Here is a 22,702-nt window from a genome sequence, read left to right on the forward strand (position 1 = left end):
TGCTTGGCAGCTGCATTTAACTCAGGCTGTCAGCCTTTGGTCTTCGCCTGAGCAACACTGCAGCCACGCCTGTGCCCGGATTCCCGACCCATGGGCTTGACTTCCTGCCTTGAGCTCAGATCCATCTCTAGACATTTTTTTTCCAGTAACCTTTAACTAAAATATACCTATTTTAGCCCATCAAGAGAGCCCAAAATATTTACAATGGACTGAGGAAATAGCCTCAGTGTTTTCTACTTCCCCACTTCTGCAGCCTCTGTGTCATATATGCTTCATGTCTTTGTAATGTTTTTTGGAAGTCCTAAGCAATCACAATTTGTAGGAAAATATCTGTTTATGATTCTCTGAAGTTATTTATAATATTTGTTAAGGTGATTAACACCAACATCAAATAATACAGAATCCTAACCAACAGAGCAGAAGCCTTACCCAAAAGGATTCTTGGAGCCAGCGGCATGAAAACATGCTAAAAACAAACCATATCACAAAAGTACAAATAAAGTAGAAGAAAACATCAACAGTTCCATTCAATCATGGTTCAGTTGTTTACCTCTGAGTCCACAGAAAAACCCACCGGAAGGTATGATTTTTTAATTTTTATTCTTACGTTTTGAATAGAAATAATTTTATCTTGTTACTAAAGGGTGTCTCCAGTGGCCAGACGGCAACTGGTTCTTCTCCATATCTCATTAAGGAGAAAAGCAGTTTTCTCTGATGCTGTCTTCAGCACAGAGCCTATGTTACCTTGTTGCAGGGGAGCACTTACAGCTTTAAGGGAACGACGGGCACTACTGCTGCGAAAAGAATATGACTGGTTTCCACACACTTTTTTTTTTTTTTTTTTTTTTACTATTGCTTAGACAAACTACACCACCGTGTGTTTTTTAACCACTAGCAATTCTTACATGCCACCTTAAAGTTTAGTAAAACTTATGCCTGAAAATCTAAGTCAATGCAGCAAAATTTGTCCATGGAAATCCTTTTCAAAACACATTGAAGGCACAGGCTGAATACAGATTTATGTGTACATAAGCAGTCTCTAACATTTTTCCCTCTATACTTGCTCTTATAAGCCCAGCATGTTTTACTAGCAATCATTTAATTGTAAAGGGGCTGAAAAAAAATAAAATGATTTTGTTTTTCCATGTGAAGCTACATTTTCACAGCTAAGACAAACACACACACAAAAATGTATAAAGTGTGAAATGTTTCTCTCTGACTATCAAAGGGAGACTACTTTCTAATTTGAGAAAAACAAACAAACTAAAAACATTCCCATATCTACTGCAGTCCAGATTCACACATTTTAAATTTCTCTCAGATGTTGTCTACAGTTACCTTTACCAAACAACAATAATCCTCATTAGGAAGCAAAGCCTAGCTTCTATTCTCTGAACCCACAGCGATTCACTTGACAACACAACCCATGCATGGGTGAAGATCAATGCTCAGTAAAGGATGATGTGCAGCTGAGTAATGACTGAGTTCTGCTTTGGCCTGCAATGGTTGAGACCAACGCTTCTTTCGGCACAGAAGTTCATATTTCTGACACGCAAAAAAACAGCAACCAAATCCTTGTTTGTGAACATATAATTGCCTTAGGTAAAATCAAGTTACATAATTAGAACTACAAAGAAAAATTCTACCACACACGGTACATCTGTTGCCATGTGCATAAATTCTCTATGACTTGCCAAAGTAATTTATCCACCCAGAACACACATCCAAGCTGGCCAATATCTAGTACTGAGCAGAAAGCAAATTTAAAGAAAGGCACATCATTTATCATTACAGACAGCTCAGCAATATTGTGAACAGGGAGCACAACTGCAGTGCAGGGGGAAGAGGGAGTGGGAGAATGAAGATTGGAAATGCTTGCTGAGCTCAGAGCCTGCTCTAACGGCAGCCTGACATCGGGATCTCAAGGGCTACTTCCTCTGAGAAAAGAGGAGTACAGAAAGCCATGTCTTAACCATTCAACCCTGTCCCAGTACATATTGTGATTCAATGAATTGCTGTTTTGTGATGGAAAAACTTGCTGCCAGAATTTTTTTTGACCACCCTTGCATAACTTGCAGTAGAATTTAATGTGAAGAATAAACAAACTGACCGCTCTACGGCAGCCTTATACTGAGGCTGAAACCTTCCAGAAGTAACTTTACAAAAAGCCCATTTTCATCTGCTCCATGTAAAATTCTACGCCTCCCTCTCCACACATAGGGGAGTTCTTGGCAAGGGTTTCAATGCAGTTATTCAGCACAAAAGACTGTGCTGAATTTTTTAACGGACTGTTCTGCTCTCTAGGCTACGAGATGCTAGGACAAGGCAAGGCAACATCATTAGTGGAAATTTCACTATTTGATGCCCCCCATTTTTATCCACAGATCAAGTTTAGATAAGAAAACATACTGACATATGAGTACCAAGCTCATCCTACAGATTCTCATCTTTCATTAAAATTAAGGAGGATTTTAGTTCCAAGCATCACAGAAGAAGCTCCAAATTCATGAGCAGGTTGTAAACAGTGTCTTCATGAGGTTTCACGCTCTCCAGAGCTTATACACAAAATAATGTTCTGTTGCTCATGATGATGCATCAATGGTGATGCCCAGTGAGATACTTGGAGGCAAGGAGAATGTAACACAGCTCCAGGTAGAAGAGACGATAGCAGCTGCAGGGAGTAAATTTTACTGGAGGCAGATTTTAAACAAGTAGTTTGGGAGATGTCTGTATCTTCAGCAGCTAGTTCAACTGAACTGCCTCCAGCACAGTCTTGGATGAAAGCACAATTGCAAGCTGCTGAACATAAGCCCCAATTAGTTTGTTTCTACTGCATACAACAGGTCTTACTTGAGTTTCTAAGTGAGCAGAGGCCCTTCTGCTTCCCCTCTCATTTTGGGGATGCCATGGCTGCCCTTACTTCAGTAATATACCTTCTTTCTAAAATGAGACACTTTTACCTTTCCAGGCTGTGGAAATGAGAAGAAAATCTGCAATCATTTTAGCTGTGTACACAGTCAGTGATACAGCAAAGCATTTCCATTTTCCTCCTGCACATATATGAAAGTGTGTTCTTAATTTCTGGAAGGTCCCCGATCTTCTTGTTCCAGTTTCTGAATCTGTCGTTTTTCTGCCACAGAGCTAAGCTCAAAAAACTCATCTGGCTGCACAAGAAAAACTACGTTATTAAATAGGTTTTCTTTTCAGTCATGTTGGAAAAATTAAACACCTATACAGTAAATATTTTAGCTATCATGAGCTTTTGAAAGTTTGTTGGACCACTCTCAGGAATACAGAAAAAATGAAAGAATAGGGAAGAATTGTGGTAAGGAAAGAAATAATTATAATCCATAGATATTCCAGCAGAGATAGAATGAAGGACAGAGTTCTAACCAAATGTTTCAATAATAGATAAAGTAAAAGGTAAAGCAAACAATAATAACAAAAAAAATCATTGTTGCTTATGAACCAAGAATCATATCTATCATTGCTAAAAATGAACATAAATAGACATTAATTCCCCATCTCAGTTTACCCGACATGCCAAAAATGCCAAATGAGCCAATGTGGCATTAACAAAAATAAATAAATACCAGAAGTGACTCTGCCTTCCACCAACAATTGCAGCAAGCAGAGGAATAACTTACAACAAGCCCTTCTGATAGCATGCACCTTGATACTGAGAATTACCATCTAAGTGAGCTGATAAAGAGTAGAAGTTGGATGAGGAAAAAGAGTTAATAATGAATTACAAAATATTTGGTGTATTCATTTAGCAACTCATTTACGAGCTAATTGTGATTTTCCTGGAAGGTGCACATTGTTCATAAATATTTGCTATCTAAATGAGATGACAAAAGTTCAAACTACGCCGTTTGTGAATTGTTACCTCTGAAAACAGACTGCTATTTTCCTCTCCAATACACAATATGTGACACATGTCATATGGTGACTGATCAGTGATGAGAAAACAGAGTAATTTGATAGAGAAAAGACCAATCAATGACAATTAATAAGGGAAAACAAAGGAGGCAACATGATTTTTGCTACCAATGATCATTTGCAATTAAATTTGCAACACATGCCAAGCGGTATATAACTCATTAACTATATTGTTTAAACGGGCTGAAATATTAAGCAGCACATTTTTTAATTCTTGTTTCCAAACTGTCTGAGCAACTTCAACATTTATTTATTTATTTATTGCCTTTGGAAGCATGCAATATGGAATTATAGTCTTTTGCTCATTTTTGTGAGTAGCTAGCAAACATTACATGTTTAGCAGTAGCGATCACTGAAACATTAGACCCACTTCAATCTCTGTGAAAATACAACTGTAGGTATTCATCTTCCTCTTCCTTCCTTAGATGCCATCATCCTGCATCAAGTAGAATAGAACACTAATGGATACCTCTGGTGAAACAGCCAAATTAATCCTAACCAGTTTTCTGTCTGTAGCTGGGGAAATTCCATGTTTAAGATCAGAAAGATTATTTGTACTGAAAATGTTTTACCCTTATTGAACAATAAGGACATTTTATGGGTACTCATTTGGGTGGCAAGATCTACCCATTTGGGCAATTGGGCCAGATAATCAGGTTTTTTAAAAAACAAACAGTTCTTTTCATTGCATCCAGATTCCTTTTCCAATGGGATGTTCATAAAGTTTGTTAATCCAGATTGTGCATGGCTTAAGCAAAGGTCAAGACAAAGATAACCTCAGAACACTTCTGCTGGCAAAGAACAAACATTGGCCCTAACTCCAACAGTCTGAAGTTTAACACAATGGAGGTGGAAATGGCATAGAAAGAATCATAGAAACAGAGTCAGAGAATGGTTTGGGTTACAAGGGACCCTAAAAACAATCCGGAGCCAACCCCTGCCATGGAAAGGGACACCTCCCACTAGATCGGAGTGCTTAAAGCCCCATCCAGCCTGGTCTCAGGCACTGCCAGCGATGGGGCACCCACAGCTCCTCTGGGCAGCCTGGGCCAGGGCCTCACTGCCCTTATCATAAAGCATTTATTCCTTATATCTAATCTACATGTGCCCTCTTTTAGTTTAAAGTCAGTTCCCCTTGTCCTATCACTCTACCACCTGACAAAGAGTCCCTCCCCAGCTTTCCTGTAGCCCCCTTTAAGAAGGCCGCTATAAGGCCTCTGCAGAGCCTTTTCTTCTTCAGGCTGAACATCCCAGCTCCCCCAGCCTCTCTTCACATGCATGCAGAAAGTCTATTTTGCTTTTCTGTGGCTTTCATAGACAGTCAAAGATCAGCCTGGGTTTGCCTGAAATAGACGTTAAGTTTTCACACCACTGTCACTTTGTTAAAGAACACATTGAAAAGTTTGAACTGAAATAACGCCTGAAACTCGATAATTTGACACTGTGTCTGGTCTGCGTTTTAAATAGTGTTCATAGTTCTACTTTGGACTCTTTCAGCCATATTTTCTGTGTGACAAATAACTAAATGACATGTTTTTAAAACATGAAGCATTGGCCATTTTCTGTTTCTAGTGCTGCCCTGTTAAGCAACTTGAAACCAGTACAAATAGTGTTTGAAATTCCTGTCACTGGCTGCACTTCAGTTATCCAACATGTAATGCATATTCATCTAATACTTACATACGGTTATAATGCTTATAGGGATAAGCTGGAAAACTGACAAAGGACCATAATTTTAGTGAAAGTGGTGTGGAGGGGGGCTTGTAGCAAATACATTCACAATGATTTCATTTCCTCTTTCTGCTGTTCTCCTGACTCACCATCTGAGGTTCTTCTAAAATTATTTGGGCTCCTCACATCAAAATCATAACATAAAGGAAAACAGTAACATTTTAAATTATTTTCTGTTTGACAGTAGGAACAACATTTGCAAAAGGTGGATAGGTAAGGTAGGAAAAATTTTGGCAGGTCACCCAGTCCCCACCAAGCTGCTCTCTCTCACCCTCCTAAGCAAGAAAAGGGAGAAAAATAAGGGAGAAAATAAGATGAAAAGCCCCTGAGTCACGTTAAGCACAGGGACATCACTTACAATTCCCAACATGGGCAAAAAACACAGTAAAACAGTCAGAAACAAGTTTTGGCCAGGGGCAGGTCTGTATTGGTGCCAGCTGGAACTTGCTCAGTCTGACATGGGGCAGCCTCTCATCTCTTCTCACAGAAGCTACCCCTGCAGCTCCTCCACTACTAAAACCTTGCCACATAAAACCAACACAAGATGCAAAGCATATATGTATTATTATTATTATTTATAGCTGATGTAGCAAGTAGAAGGGAGAAAACAACCTGCCAACTGGCTGAATGGTACGTGATCTAAAAAAAATAAGTGACAGTTCTTTCATGGTATATCACATGCAACAAATCCTTATTGTCATCGTTTGCTTCTCCTAAGCACCACAACTTAGTTCCCAAATTGCTTCTGCTGATTCAGTTGTTTTTATGAATATGTTTCAAAATAGGTCTAAGTGATCCAGCTATGATATCTAAAAACTTCCCCCCCCCCACACATACACAGCCACCTCCTCAAGGAAAAGGATCATTTCACAAAGTGAGTTAGCGTGTGGCCACATTAAACAACTATTCAAATGGTTGAATCTGCACAGCGTGATCACACCCGCTGTTAGGGTGGGTTTGAAAGGCTCCTGTCCTAAGCCTGATTTACTGTTAAAGGAATCACACCGTGGAACTGCAGGCTAAATCCATGTTAGCACTCATTATGGGCAGGTCTCTTCCAGAAACATCTGCTTCAGAATGCCATCCCCACCATCCTCTATTAAAGTTAACTCATTTATTATGTGCAAATCACAGCAGGACTTGGCCTTTTGTTCCTTGTCAACAGTGCAACTTACATTGTACTATCCAAAAGCCACTAGGAGCAAGTATCCTTTTCGGGTTATTAAAAGAGAACTAGTGTCAATCAACCTAGGACAGTGCAGAGGCTGAGCCCTACCTCAGAAAATTCTCAGATGCTGACACTCTTATAACAAAATTAATTACTACTGCATATAGTCTGATTGACAGAATCCCTAGGCCCTTTGACAATGGCATGTCAAAATACAATGGAACTTGGATGTAGAAGGCATTCTGAAACTAGCATAATTCTGTAAGTATCCTGAAGCACTAAACTGCAAAAAAAAGCCTCTTCTTTTTGGGGGTGGAGTCACATTTTTATTTTCATTAAAGAACAGGTCATTCAATTCCACATAAAATATATATGTACTAGTGAAACAAGTAATTAATCTATTCTAATATAAAATACACAGATCTAATGTAATGAATTTTTGAAATGAAGAGAGATTGAAGTTAAATTATTCCTACATAATGTACAGATGTTGTAGGCAGTCTGAAGCATATGTGTTTGGTTTAGTCATTTTATGAAATGCATAGCCATATATCAGCTTATCTGGGAAGTTAATTTTTTAGTCCTAGCATATTTGAACACTCTTTTTTTCATTAGATAATCCTAAATGCAGATGAAGATGTTTCTTTGTTCTTTATAAACTAGAGAGAAATACAAGAAGCTATTCTGCAGGGGAGACTCAGACCCTTAACAGGAACAGCTTCTGCAAAATAATGTAGTCTAAAAGCTAGGAAATGAGGGACAGTAGGTTTAACATATTTTCAGAACAGATTCCTTCTATAAATTAGGATTGCTGCAGTTATCCGATCCAAACTTTTGGCAGATTTTTAGCAGACCAGATGTCCACAATAAAATGTTATTCAATGTATCTGTGAACAGTTTCTAATATGTAAATAACTCAGTTTCTGCAAACATCTCATGGACAAGTGCCAAAGTGAGTGGTGTTCATTTCAATATAGTAGAAGATGGGGTTATAAGGACTCTTCATTCTGTGATAAATGTACTATTTAAAATATTTCTTTATTTAGTTTATAATAGTGCATAAAGAATATATTTGTCTGTAGTAAATAGGCTGAAAACATAATAATGTTACAATAAACTTGGGAATAAAATCAAGAATGCCTTCAGCTTTGAAAAGATGGAGGAAAAACAAACAAACAAAAAACAACAACAACAACAACAAAAAAAGTTATCCAAAGGATGCTAAGCAATTGTTTTCCATATAAATTGTGTCAGATGATTTCACATGGTTGCTGGATTTCCATGCGCACTGGTAATTTACATTGCTTGATTTTAATTTTGCTTTCTATGATCCCCTGACACTGACAGCTACAATAATACAGGCCAGTAGACCAATGCAGCCAACTGGGAGAAAGCACCGTATATTGCATCCCCCAGATAGAGCACTCCTCAGCAGGAAAAGCTAGTTAGACCAGAAATGATTCCCTCCACTGCCTCCAAAATATCAACAACCACCCAATCTTTCCCAAAGTATAGGATCTAGAGAAAGAAGCAACAAGGCAGCTTTGATACTCAAGTAGACAATAACAATTTACAGCTTCAGCACTCTTCTAGAGGTGGGTATTTATGCTTTTGGTTCTGAAAATCTCAGATGCAGTTACTGATGATAATGTTTGCCAGTGGCTTCTGCATTAGTAACATTCATGCAATAATACATCCCTACCAGGAAACAGTCCCAGCTCCCAAATCACTGCCTAATAAACCAAATATTTTCTTTGCTTTTTCATGTTAGATGTTGTCTCTTTTTCTTAAATAATCAACGAGTTTCAACCAGCTGATGAGTCTTTTCAGTTTACTGTAATTTAATTCTTAAATAAGCACCTTGCTGACATCCTAAATTGTCTCCAGATTATTTTATTAATCTTACAAGAACGTTAACACAATCAGTTATGTATGGTATTTACTACTGCACATCAGTAGTATGTTCTAACTTGTGAGAAAGCCCTTCCTCTCTGGCTCCAAAGGAAACATAATTGACCCTGACACAGTTACGTGCTCCAGAGGGGGGAGAGTCTGTCATGTTAAATCATTTCCTGATGAAATCCAAAATGGCAAGTTAATTGTTTAATTAAGGGAACACGGCCCTTAGAAACTTCTGTATTCTACATAATTTTATAATGGGACTACATAAATAAATAAGATCTGATTGAACGGGGAGCAATTTCATAAGCAAAACCAGTGCTAAATGTATGTGGTATTGACCAAAAGCTATCAATGGCTAATCTCCAGTGGCAGAGCCCAACAAAACGAGCTGAGTTTGAGGTAAGCACTTTGGAAATCATATGAAAAGCAATTGACATGTTAGAACACAGCTGTGCCTCATTTTGGTTCTCCCATCTCTAAGACAAAGAATGGACCACAAAAACAAAATTCTCTCTTACTTCTTGAAGTAATTCTGAAAAATGGGATTAATGAAAATCAAAGCATTTTGTAGGAAATTGTGCTACTGACACTGCAACCTTGAGTGTACCTGTCACAGTTTAGTAGATTTTTGCCACCAAAATCCACATCTAGAGGTCACTTTTCACATTGAATAAAAGTTCATTTTTATAGAACAAAACTATCTGTCTGGAACTCAGAACTAGGTACTTAAACATGCACTGATTTATTTATCCATGGATGGGCCCCCACACGATACGTCCCATTATTTATAAAGCAATGTGAAACACACCAATTCTTTTTGATACGTTACTCACTGAGTGAAGTGTACCTGCACATCTCATTAGCAGAATTTCTTCCAGCATTTTATGTTCTGAACAGTTTCCAAAATCTCTCTCCCAAAACTCTGCCACATTTTTTTTTCTTTCTTTACTGTAAACTATTATGATATTATCCAAACTCAAAACAAAATAATGTTCATCATTAATTTTGTAACCACCACAGATTAAAATTCTAACTTTAATGTATCAAAAATATTTATAGCATTCTGCCAGCATTTCAGATTTCTAATGATACGAAGCATTTTATAGCAGAACTCAATGGGTTCAAGCCTTCCAGTGGTATTTCAACTTAGATTTGTCCAGTGCCTGTTTAAGGCCTGACTTACATATTCATTGTCTATGAAATTTAGGTCAATTGATGTGTATTAAGCTGCATGAAATCCTCAAGACTTCTAATTTTTAAAAGTTATCTGAGAAAGCCCATACAGCATATTAATGAATTAGAGAAGACAACAAATCAGCCAGGCATTTTTTTTTTTTTTTTTTTTTTTCTGGGATAGTAGTTTTTTGTTTTGTTTTAAATATATGTAAGCCATCTTTGCATCCAACATCATTATGATACCTAGGTGGTGTGTTTTTTATTTTATTTATCTTTTCCCATGGTTTCTGGAAGTTTCAGGTCACAGTGTCCAGTCAACTCAAACATGCCTGGGGAAGAGGACAGATTGCTTTTTTTTCTTGTGTGAGGACCATGGTTATACTAGAAAAGAAAAGAAGCTGCATGCAGGAGCTAATTATAAGCCCCAGAGAGTAAGAGGAAGGCAGATCTCAGCTTAGGAATAGCATCATGAGAACACAGAGCACTTAGAATCTGGACTGCAATACTCACTCAAAAGACTTAAAGTTATATATCAGGCCCCCTAAACAGGCCCCCTAATTTGTTTCAAATTGATGAGACTTCTGAAACAATATATATATTTTTTTCACTGACTTTTCCTTTCTTTTGGTTAAAAGCAGTGTATGCTTTCCAGCTTCTCCCCATCTTGATCATGTGTGAGAAATTTGCTGTTGTTTTGAAATAGTAACTTGGTTCCATGAAGAGAGAATTTGAAAAATACATGATATATATCAAAATTCATGACAAAATAAAATGAACAAAAAATAAAATGTCCCTAACGTACAGTGAGCCAGATTAAGTAAAGAATGGGGCAAGATTGCAGAGTGTGCTTTTGTACCAATACCAGCTCACACAGGATCAGAGGGAAAATAAATAATCCTGCCTGGATTCATCAGTGTTTAATCAAAATCTGACTTCTTCCCCTCATCAATTAAGAGATTTGCAGAAGGCAGAAGAGAATAAAAGGTAATAAGGCTAAAAGTGATGAGGGAAAAAGAGGGTCACATCAATAGAGACACATTTTTGTAACAGTTGTCTTCTCTCCAGAATGAACAGAGAAGTGTAAAGAATCTACTTTCTCCAACCACACAGAGGAGCCGTGCTAAATCTCTGATTAGACACAGATTTTCTTTAAACTTTTATAGGAATGAGAAGGTCTTCACTAATGAGAGTTTAAGGGAATTTCTTAAATCTAAAGTGAAGGATATCAGGAGTTGAACATAACCTGAGGGTTTTCCTGTACATGTTCACTAATATTACAAAGAGCTTTCAGAAAATCCTCTGAAGATCCTGTTTCCTGCAGGAAGAAAAAGAAGCAGGGCAGATAAGAGTTTAGGGAGGTAAAAAGGAAAAAAAAAAAAAAAAATGTTGCTATAAAGTTACCTATACAGTCTGTTGTTAAAAAAGTGGGAGACTCCCAAATGCCATAAAATAAATCCTGTATCTAGGAGGCAATCTGAAAAGAAAAAAAAAAAAAAAAGCAAATCAAAAAGTTCTCCCCTCATCTTTTCACAAGACTAGCTGTTCTAGCATACAAAAGCAGCACAACCTGTACAGCACATACTGTAACTGGGAAAATAACTGAGCTCGTTGATGGCACTTGTGGAAACGTAGCACTGAACCTTCCCCAAACAGAAGCTGAACCCAGGGCTTTCCAGATGACACCTGAGGAAGTACAAGAGGACATTTTACCTTTCCAGGGATGCCAGTCAGTATGCTCCCCTGCTGCAGTGATGAGTAACAGTCCCTGTTCACATCCAGACACATATAAGCCATTTCACATCATTCTCTAGCATATTTAAATGCATAGCTTCCACACGACTACACTTTTTTTTTTTTTTTTTTTTTTTTTTTATTTGAGAGAGAGAGAGAGAGAGACATAACTCTAAACACTACAGACTTGCACTGTGCTCTCCCTCTTCGCAATGAGCAGGGACAGACAGTTGCTCCTCCTGTAATTCCCCTGGTATAGCGATAATTGTAGCTTCTCCCCTGGGATTTGTCAGGACATGAAAAAGTTTTTAAGCTGCTCCTACTCCATGGCCTAGTGGCTGTTTAAAAAAAAAAAAAAAAAAGAAAAAGAAAAAGCCCTCCAAACAAAAAGCCCCAACAACTATGCCAAATCTACCTGCCTTTATTATGTTCAATGGAAGCACTGTTGTTTTCAACATTGGAGAGGGAGATTTAACCTCTGTGTAAATGGAGAGCAGTCGAGGGCAATAAAAGCTTGTGTCAGGTAAGAGAGACTGATCAATGCTGACAGGGGTAGGAATGGAGAAATCAGAATACTTGCTCCTGAGCATGAAGTGTCAGACTCATGGAGACCTTTATAAAGCACTTTCTGTCTCTGTTTTGTTACAGAAAGCTCCTTTAATGCTAGAAGATCTGCAAGGGATGGGAGCTGCCCTTCCAAGTCTTGAAAAAAGCAGTAGCTTGCCCTTCCAAAACAAGGTGAGTGGAGTAGAGTCCAGCTTTGACAAGTTGCCGTAGAAAAGGGAACAAAAAGAGCAGCACTTTGAAGTTTTCCTTGGAAGACTTCGCACAGTAGTCCTTCAGCTCATGGCACTCATGGAAAACTACAGGGCCCAGCCTGTGGCAAGCCCCAGTATGACCTGTATGAGGTCTGCAAGCCAGCTGCGATAGGTGGGAGCAGCCCTGGGGTGGTCCACGGGAGAACAAGTCACAGACAGAGAAAACACATGCAAGAAATCCTCACAGAGATGGTAAACTGGAATAAAGAGGAATAAATGACAGACAGGTGAAGAGCTATCAAAACCAGGGCTTGTGAAAGACTTAAAAAGATGCTGTGACCAGTAAATCCTGATAACATCATATGTTGTCCCAAAATAAACTTGTTTAAGTTCAGTGCACGATGTTTAGACTCAAAGGAAAGATGATCAGAAGGTTACAACTGGAATGGAAAAAAAAACAAAACAACAACAACAGGAAATTGTGTGGAGTGGGGGCGGGGAATTGAAAAACTTTGGATGCTGGAGAAAGTAAATAAATTAATACACGCATTTTTAAATACTGTCTGAGAGAAATCCTGTGACGAGATTAAGGAGGATGTGCCTTTAGAAATTATAGTGACAAGGTCACAAAGAGAAACTGCTGGAGCATCCTGGATCTATGACAGAAACCTACAGCACATTGTAGCAGAAGAGCAAATGGTGGATCTGCAACTGATGTTATCTCAAGAGTGTTCTCTGAAGCTAGGGCCTATACTTGCACTTTTCATTCATTTAGCCTCAGCTGAAACTGTATGTTACTGCTATCTAATTTTAAATCATGCCACACTTGTCTTAGACATCTCTCTAAATGCAGGTGGCACAGAACCATCTTTCAACCTCATCACACATTCATTTCTTCAGCAACCAATGTTTATTTTCATACACATTTTAGGGTAAAAATTCAAAAGAGATTTTTATCATTTTACATGCGTAAGAGAAAAAGGAAACCAAACTCTTAAGTGTGATACTTTCACCTGAAATATGGAAATATTTCCTCCTAATATCCCACTCTGTCTTCCTTCCAGTCTGCTATTCACAGCTTCCATAGCAAAAGCCCAGAAGCAGCTTGCTAAGCATGAGCCTGCCTGTATTTGTCGGCAGTGGCATCACCATAGGCTACAGAACCAATTTCCTTGCTGTTATTCCCATGGAGGGGCACACAAAAATGTTGTACATTAGACTGTACAAAATTTCCAGTTTGAATCATCTCTCATATATTCAGCATTTAGTGAAGTACTATTTTATTTTATGCACAAAAATAAAATCTGAAATTGGGAGAATAGGGACTATTGAACTGGTGACCTGTATGCATCAATCTGAGGTTCAAAAGGCTAGGAAGCTTTCACATGTCAGTGATTTACCTGAGTTTAACATTTGATAATAAACCTGTCTCCAGTGTTTCCCTTTTGTATGTATTTTACACTTCTATTGTCTCTTTAGTTCAAGGCTCAAAGTCATTTCTGATGTGAAACAGAGAAACGTGGCTCTTTAGAACCAAAATGAAACTCAGTACTAGAGCTCCTTAGCATCTGCCGTACAGTTAGAGTGGTTCTCAATATTTTTTCACGTTTTTAGTTTCTTAAAAAGAATTCACTTTTCTTGTCACAAAATATAAGAATAAAATTTTGTTCAGTATTCTAATAGCACCACAAGTGTCCTAGATAAAACCATAAAATACATGGAATAATAGTAGTAGCTAGAGGGATTGCATTTATGGGCTATTTGTTATTATGTTATCTGAATTGCAGGAAGCAACTGAAGTGAATATTTGTACTTGTGCAATGTTATTTGCTTTGTATATAGCGGCTCCCGTAACGCCAGCATTTGTGCAGTCTTTGTATTTTACATGGCTTCCCAAGAGGAGAAGCAGTAGTGAAACCGATAAAGTTAGCAATAAACCCATATTAATAATGTATGCAGAGCCATAGATGTCTATTTATATGGCACAGTATTAAAGTGTAAATGCATTGCCTTTTTTCTTTAAGATGAGCACAAATGACCAGAACAATGTTCTTTTTTTTTTTTTTTTTTTTTTTTCCCCAGAGAGAATGACATCTTGATAGTGCTACATGCTAAGGAACTCTCAAAACAACACACACACACACCATGCTGATATTAGTAAAGTTAAATTCCACCCAACGACATTTTTAAAAACAACATGAGAATTTATTTCTTCTTTTTATTACTGTTCATCTAGTGATGATGTTTGCTCTGAGCAGCAAAAGATTGACACTCCCTCATTTGAAACTGCAGCACAGATACAAAGCCATGCATGGACATCAGCTAAAGATCATTCGAGTTCCTCAGTGACAAAAATTAGCACATGCTATTTTTTGGGCTCCTGTTCACACAACCTGATCACCTGTTAGAGTGCTTTTAGGTCATTAGAATGGATTAGTGCAATACATTATATTCAGAGTTTATCTATCAAGACAGTGTGTGACTTGCAAGTAAATGAGAAGGAGGTAGTGTGGCCATTATCAGGGGACATGTGGAATTTCACTTGAGGATTTAAAATTTCATCTTCCTGAGAGCATCTTTGGCATGCCTATTTGGTTAACATCTGAAATATCATTACTAACAGAGGCAATAAGTATTTTGATTGCAAAGAGTAGTTATCATTGTTACCATTTATTATTTAAACCAAGGAAATCCCAAATCTATGAGAAAGATTCTGAATTTTTGGACTCAAAGACACACACACACAAGAAAAGAATAAGCAAAACTTTCTTCTTTTCCTCTCTATTGACAAGACTATGAAGCAGTCCCCTCATTTTCTGAAGTTTTGGTGTATTTCAAGAGACCAGTATTTCTGTTTGAAATTTATATCGCACTGTGACATTAAGCAGTTGATCACTCTTTACCATTTTTATGCAGATGACAACTAAGGACCCAGATCAGCAGTGTAAAAATCAAATTAAACTAATTTTATGACTATAGTTACCCACATGCTTGCAACTCCCAGAGTTGTTCTGACACTACTTTGTGCTCTCTCAGCTTGGAGTAGATAGGCTCCAAACTGATCTTGTCCATGTCCTCAGAGTGCAGCACTGAAAACTAATTTTTCATTATGACTAATATAAAGAAGTATTTTGCCAGTTATTCCACACTGTATTCTAAATGTGCACTGGGGCATGGTAAGATGTATTAAAAAAAAAAAAAAAAAAAAAAAAAAGAGATTCTACCATTTTGATTCATGCCCTAGCATACATCTACTTTCTCAAGAAATATAAACGAGCTCCAGTGACATTCTGAGTCAAAGACCTCTGCTGGCTCTGACTAAAAAGAAGGGTGTGCTTTTGCTGTATTGAAAGCTGTTTAGTGCTTGGGATGGGCTTTAAACTGCACCAAAACAAAAACTGAAAACAAAAGCTTTGCGGCTTTATACTCTCCCGTGGTCATCTTATCTTCTTTCATCTCCCCTGTTTCCTATCACAGGATCAATTCTCAACCTCAAGTCTTCTCTTGTCATTTTATATTGCAGATGAAGACAAGCAACGTGTACTCATACTCATCTCTAAAAGAAAATCTTATGCCTGTTTTGACTTATATAAGTAATGGCCACATCTGTATATAGGAGTAGCTCAGTGTTATGTGAACAGTTTTTCTTTTGTGCTAGTTGTAACAGCTTTCTAAGTAAGGACATCAGATGTGATACATAGTCAGCTAATTTCACTGGTGAAATAAATTTGATGAATAACATGTTTTCTTTCCACAGACCTTAGGAGTGTTTGTTTATTCCACCAACCCTATGCAAAAGTTATGAACTGCTCTATTCATACTGTCTTCCAAATTTTAGCATGTAATGGACATCCCCCTTCCATCCTTGCTGTGAAGCAGAAGAAATGACAACTCTCCGTACACCCTCTCCATAATTTTGCTATGCAGTATAATTATGAGAGGTTAGATGGGAGAAGCTTTTCCTGCTGCTGTCAAACAGGAGAACTGGGGAGTGTGCAGATACAAAGAAAATACAGGAATTCAAAGTGACTGTGATTTAAAACATCTTCTTCAAAAAAGAAAGATCTGACTTGTTCTTTGGGAATGACAGAGTGTGAGTTTCTTATTTTTTGCAGAAAGAACTACACACATCAAGGGAGAGCAATACCCACTTGAGAATTCTTGTATAGATATATCTTTGAAGAAGGAGCTTCCGGCATACATTCTAAAATTACCAGGGAATGGACAGGTAGTCTTTCACAGGAAGAGGAAAAAGGAGTTATAAGCAAAAAAAACAGGTAATTTGGAGAACAACAACAACAATCAAGACAAGAACACCACCACCACAAACCAAAGAAAACAATAAGACAATAGAGCCTGTCCACATTTTTAAAAAGCTTCAATCTACTCAACTCTTATTGGCAAGATTGCGGAAAATGGTTGTACCTCTCTGCAGAAAGATGGACCCCTGAAGAATTAGATATTCATGTTGGATAAAGAGTCAAGTTTTCAGCCTCTCTAGGGTTTAGCACTCTGACACACAAAGTAAGGCTGGATAATTTCTCAGTCCTACAAACACAAGAATAGTTCAATTTATCAAAACACTTATGTCTAGAAAAAGCATGTAAAACATAGTGGATTTCAGCAATATTAGGATTAAAGCGTGTGCTGATAGTTTTAACTGAATCAGGATCCAACTTCAGACTTAAAATGCTTTGCTATTTCTCCCACCCTGAGTGACATGATATAATTTGAACCTTATGACTTTCACTAATATAGAAGAGAATAACAGTGAAAAAGTGATGTCTGTCTACATAAGGAATGCATTAGAAATTTGAAATAAAGCTCTAAATAAATATAAAAGAAGCTTCAATAGAAAGATAAAATCTACGCCGTCTGACCTACAGGATAAAAAATCAAGCAAGACCCCAAGGCTTCTCCCAGCTCTTGCTGTGTCTTTTTGAAAAAGTCACGACATTTCTTTTGGCTTTTATTTCCCCCCTAAACTTTGTCGGCCTTGTCTAGTTGGCCTGTAAAGATCTTCAGGTCAGGGCTTGTTTCTTAATATACCAAGCACAATCTCTATCGGCTCTTCTGGGCAGCCTGGTACAAATTCATGAATACCTGCAGCATTGTTGAAAACTAACAAATAACTGTAATAGATGTATCTTTATTTCTTATGAGCATAATGCCTATATGGTTTCAGACCAAAGCCCAGTGTAGAGTTCAAGTGATCTGTCCCACTGCCAAAAGCAATTGTCCAGGAGAAGGCATAAGAATAGGGCATGTACGCAGTACTATTTCTGTAAATTCTCTCTTCTCAACCCAGCTTTGTGGCTCATTGACTTTTCAAGCCAGCAGCAGTGATACCAGCGTCTTTCTTTAGATGTTATACTGCCAGCTAAAGATTCCAGGTAAGGAGGGACTCCTGCACGAATTCAGGTCACTAGAATCATGGAATCATTAGGGTTGGAAAAGACGTCCAAGATCATCTGGTCCAGCCATCACCCTACTACCAATGTCACCCACTAAACCATGTCCCTAAGCACCATGTCCAACCTTTCCTTAAACACTCCCAGGGCCACTGACTCCATCCCTTCCCTGGGCAACCCATTCCAATGCCTGACTACTCTTTGTGAGAAGAAATGTCTCCCAGTTTCTAAACCTCCCCTGACAAAACTTGAGGCCATTCCCTCTAGTCTAGCTGATTATCTGTGAGAAGAGGCTAACCTTTCAGGTAGCTGCAGAGAGCAATAAGGTCTCCCCTGAGCCTCCTCTTCCCCAGACCAAACACCCCCAGTTCCCTCAGCCACTCCTCACAGGACTTGTGTTCCAGGCCCTTCACCAGCTTTGTAGCCCTTCTCTGGACATGTTCCAGGGCCTCAATGTCCTTCTTGTACTGAGGGGGCCCAAAACTGAACACAGTACTCAAGGTGTGGCCTCACCAGAGCAGGATACGAGGGGACGATCACCTCCCTGGTCCTGCTGGCTACACTATGCCTGATACAAGCTAGTGCAAGAGATGAGTTAACTAATGAACACTTAATATTTTACAGCAATGCAGACAACTGCAGTTTATTTCCTGAGGAAATCATACAATGACTAATAAATGTACACACCGAATGCTTTTACCTATGGGGAGAAATATTTTTCCAGGATCTGGGAGTGGTATGGAATCGCTACCCGAACTCTTAAATCCATGAGAGGATATTATATATTGCTTTTCTTTTAGGAGCTCTGTATCAGCGCTGGTGACTTCCTGGTAAACCAGACTTATATGTAAACTGCTTTCCTGTTACTTTACGTCTTCCCTATAATCCTTTCATTCCAAATAAATAGGATTTTGCTTTATGGAAAGTGGTTAACCTTTTGCTGAACTAAAAATCACACATGCAGTTAATTACCAGAATCTGCAATCTAAACATTTTATATAGAGAAAATTGAAGCACAAAGAAATGAGTTTGGCCAAAACAGAAAATCTAATCAGACTTTGGCAGAGTTCAAAACAACATTAAATCTCTTCTTGTAATTGCAAAACATATTGCAGCAAAAACTGATCATCAAACAGCAAAAGGAAATAGAAAAGGTATTAAGTAGTATATATACAATACAGCATTTGGGATGCTGTATTTTTTTTTTTTAAAATCATCACACCATTAACACACCTCACAAAAATAAATAAATTGGTAGTCCGTTAAGTCAAATTTATGGCAGATATATCAAAAACAACTCTTAGTCTCTTTGGAAAGGGGGACATGAACTCGTCTGAGGAATGTGCACAGTAGGTATTATATGAATAATAGAAGTGCTGCTATCATAGAGTGCATTGCTAAACACTGTGCATGAAGGAACTCCTGTCCTCCCAAACATCAGAAAGATGATCAGAAACATTCTCCTCTGCACTTCCATAATTTCTTTTTGGGTATTGACTACCTCATCAAGACCAATAAAATGATGACCAGACTCCATGCCAGTTGTGTTTATATGAGCATGTTTTGGCATCAAGCTGATTGAACCCCAGAAGATCAGGCAGGTGCCTGGTTAATCATTCTCAATTTACAAGAGTAAACATTTATGTGCATATCCAACCTAGGCACCCAACTTGCTTAAGCCTCTGCCAGCACACAGAACTGATTTGGATCTAGCTTATTTAGATGTCATAATGCTGTTTCTTTACTTGGAAACACTGCAGTATTACCAAGAAAACACTGAAATTCTCTCAAATATTGTCACAAATGTAGCATGACCCACTTGCCACTGTATCCAGACAGCCTGCTTGCAAGCTGAGAATGAATGCAGAAATGGTACTCTAAAGGCCCATAGACAACTTCAAAATTTACTAGGGAAAGACCTTCAACATCTAAAATGTTCACAACTCACATTAGCATTACCTGCTTTTACTGGGCTTTGGTTTTGCAAACTATTCAGGGTGATATACACACTCTTTAGGAGACTCTCTAGTGCTGTAGCCCTGTTTCACTTGAAAAAAACTAATCCCCAAAATATATTCAGAATTGTACTGCCAGGCACAGTGATTCTTAACTTACATTGCCGCTGCTCAGACTCCTCCCTTGCTTGAATTATCCAGCAGCATCTTTCTCCATTCATGGCATCAGCACCAGTGAAGCTTCCTCAGTCTCATACCTATGGGGAGAAGAGATATGAAGTAGTTGGCCAAACTTGCAAGACTGGAGGAACACACTCTCCAGAGTCCATATCTTTACAGGAGCTGTTCACTGAAACCAATTTAAAATTCTCTTTAATTGATTCAGCATTGTGCCCTTTACAGAGCAGTGAGCTAGGAACAATGCCAGCTGTTGATTAACTGTCAATTCAACCTGCTCTCCCCATTCACCCATGCAAAGGTACCCACCTGCAACTAATGGCCCCATACAGAAAAAGAAAGGAAAAAAAGCCCTTCTGAAGCTATGAAAATGTATGAGAGAAAATCTGTCTCTCTGAAGAATGTCCATGTCAGACAGTACTCACTAGATCTGCCAACAGAAACAATCTTGTACAGGCTACTGGGACAGCTGTGAACAAATTGGTGACTGACTATAGTAAAGTTGTGGACTTTTTGGCACTCCTAGGACAAATAGTAAACGGTACTTTGTGACTCTGGAAGCAGCTTTTTTCTTGGAATCTTGTGTTAGCGTGTGGGATTTTAAAGATAAATAAATGCAGACAACAGGTTAATTGCCTTCACACTATTGATTTCCAGAGAGGTTAAGGTAAGTACGAGTGCCATTGCAATCAAAAGACATTGAGAAGTGACCCATGAAACATCTGAGATACTTAGATCAAAAATCTCTATTCTTAGTTGTGTTTTGATTTTTTAAATGAAGTTTGTTTTTAAACACATTTTTGGAGACATTAAGTTAATTCTCTTGAAAAACAAATATGTACCATTAATAACAAACAAACAAACCACACATCTGTTTCTCTTCAGATAGGCCAAACAAAAGGTTTGAGAGCCTATCTACCCCACAGCCCTAGCTCAGAGGTCACTCTTTTTTTCCAGTCGTGCCATGGAAGCCCTCTAGATGTTGAAGAAGATCCTTCTCCCATCTCATCCTCTCAGAGATTTCCCCAATACAGAGTATGACACAGTACCCACAGGGAACATATGCATTTCTGAAGTGGCAGCTTGGGCCAGGCAGCTCATGCTCAGGCAAGTGGTGACCAACATCACCAGATCTTTTTCCTCTGCACAGCATTCGAGCCACTCTCCCCCAGGCCTGGAGCGCGATAGGGAGTTCTTGTGGCCAAAGCGCAGGACCCAACAATTAACCATGTTGAACCTCATCCCACTGGCCACTGCCCATCGACCCATCCTGTCCAGGTCCCTCTGCGGGGCCTTCCTACCCTCCTGCAGATCAACACTTCCCCCCAACTTGGTGTTGTCTGCAAACTTACTGAGGGTGCACTCAATTCCCTCATCCAAATCAAAGATATTAAAGAGGATGGGCCCCAACACTGACTCCTGTGGAACACCCCTGGTGACCAGTTGCCAGCTGGATTTCACTCCAGTCACCACTACTCTCTGGGCCCGGCCCTCCAGCCAGTTTTTAACCCAGCAAAGAGTGTACCTGTTCAAGCCATGGGCTGCCAGCTTCTCCAGGAGAATTCTATGGGAGACCGTGTCAAAGGCCTTGTTAAAGTCTAAGTAGACTACATCAACAGCCTTTCCCTCATCTACCAGGTGGGTTACCAAGTTGTAGAAGGAGATGAGGTTGGTCAGGCAGGACCTGCCTTTCACAAACCCATGCTGACTGGGCCTGATCCCCCGGTTGTCCCGCATATGCTGTGTGATTGCATTCAAGACGACCTGTTCCATCACCCTTCCTGGCACCACTGTCAGGCTGACAGGCCTGTAGTTCCCTGGTTCTTCCTTACAACCCTTCCTATAGATGGGCATCACAGTAGCAAGTCTTCAGTCATCCAGGACCTCTCTCGATGACCATGACCACTGATAGCTGACAGAAAGAAGCCCCAGCAATCACATCTGCCAACTCCCTCAGCACCCTTGGGTGGATCCCATCTGGCCCCATGGTGGACAGTCCAGGTGGAGCAGCAGGTCTCTAGTTGTCTCCACTTGAACCGTGGTGGGTTTATTCTGCTCCCTGTCCCAGACTTCCAGGTTGGGAGGCTGAGTACCCCGAGGATAAGTGGTCTGGCTAGCAAAGGCAGCATTATTTATTTATTTAACAGCACATCACAAAAACACAGTAATCCTACTGCCCCAGTCACTCAGACTTCGAAATTTACATCTATAGGATCTATTATATCAGTGTGGACCATAAAAAAAATCAACAGCATCAAAAAGAGAACATTAAATATTAAGCACTGATATTCCTCTGAGATGTATCAAGGTAGAAGAAAAACTACGATGGTTATCATAGCTGAGAGCCTCATGCAGTTCTGAGCTTTCCTAGCAAAATTCAAACCTGCAATAAATATACCTCTTTCTTTACAATGTGTCAAGTTTTCTTGCACTATTTTTAAGACATTTGTAGTATGAACAACAACAAAGGAATAAAAGTATATAAATAGATATATTCTATTCACAGCATGCTAGAAATCCTCAATTGCTTAATGATACTATTGGCAGATATAAGCCATGAAATACTGCTTAGCTATTTATTTCCCAAGTTTTATAATAATTCAGCTCAAATAGTATTCTTGAAGTTTAGTCCTGCTGTAAACTTAAAAACCAACCAACCAAAAACCAACCAAACAAGAAAAACAGAAAACCAAGTTGGTGACTTGATTCAAGAAAAAAAAAAAGAAAAAAGATAGAAGAGATACACAGAGA

The 22,702-nt window shown here is 38.8% G+C and overlaps 1 long non-coding RNA gene across 2 annotated transcripts in view; it reads right to left on the reverse strand.

Annotated features, from left to right (window-relative positions):
- Window positions 1–22,702, reverse strand: part of LOC118174397 — a 236,408-nt gene that overhangs the window by 166,453 nt on the left and 47,253 nt on the right. For both annotated transcript variants that reach the window (XR_004754641.1, XR_004754640.1), the window contains exon 2: window positions 19,935–20,031. This is a non-coding gene — a long non-coding RNA (uncharacterized LOC118174397). The remainder of the gene's footprint in view (window positions 1–19,934; window positions 20,032–22,702) is intronic.

This window comes from Oxyura jamaicensis, chromosome 14 (assembly GCF_011077185.1).
Source record: "Oxyura jamaicensis isolate SHBP4307 breed ruddy duck chromosome 14, BPBGC_Ojam_1.0, whole genome shotgun sequence".
NCBI classification, from domain to species: Eukaryota; Metazoa; Chordata; class Aves; order Anseriformes; family Anatidae; genus Oxyura; species Oxyura jamaicensis.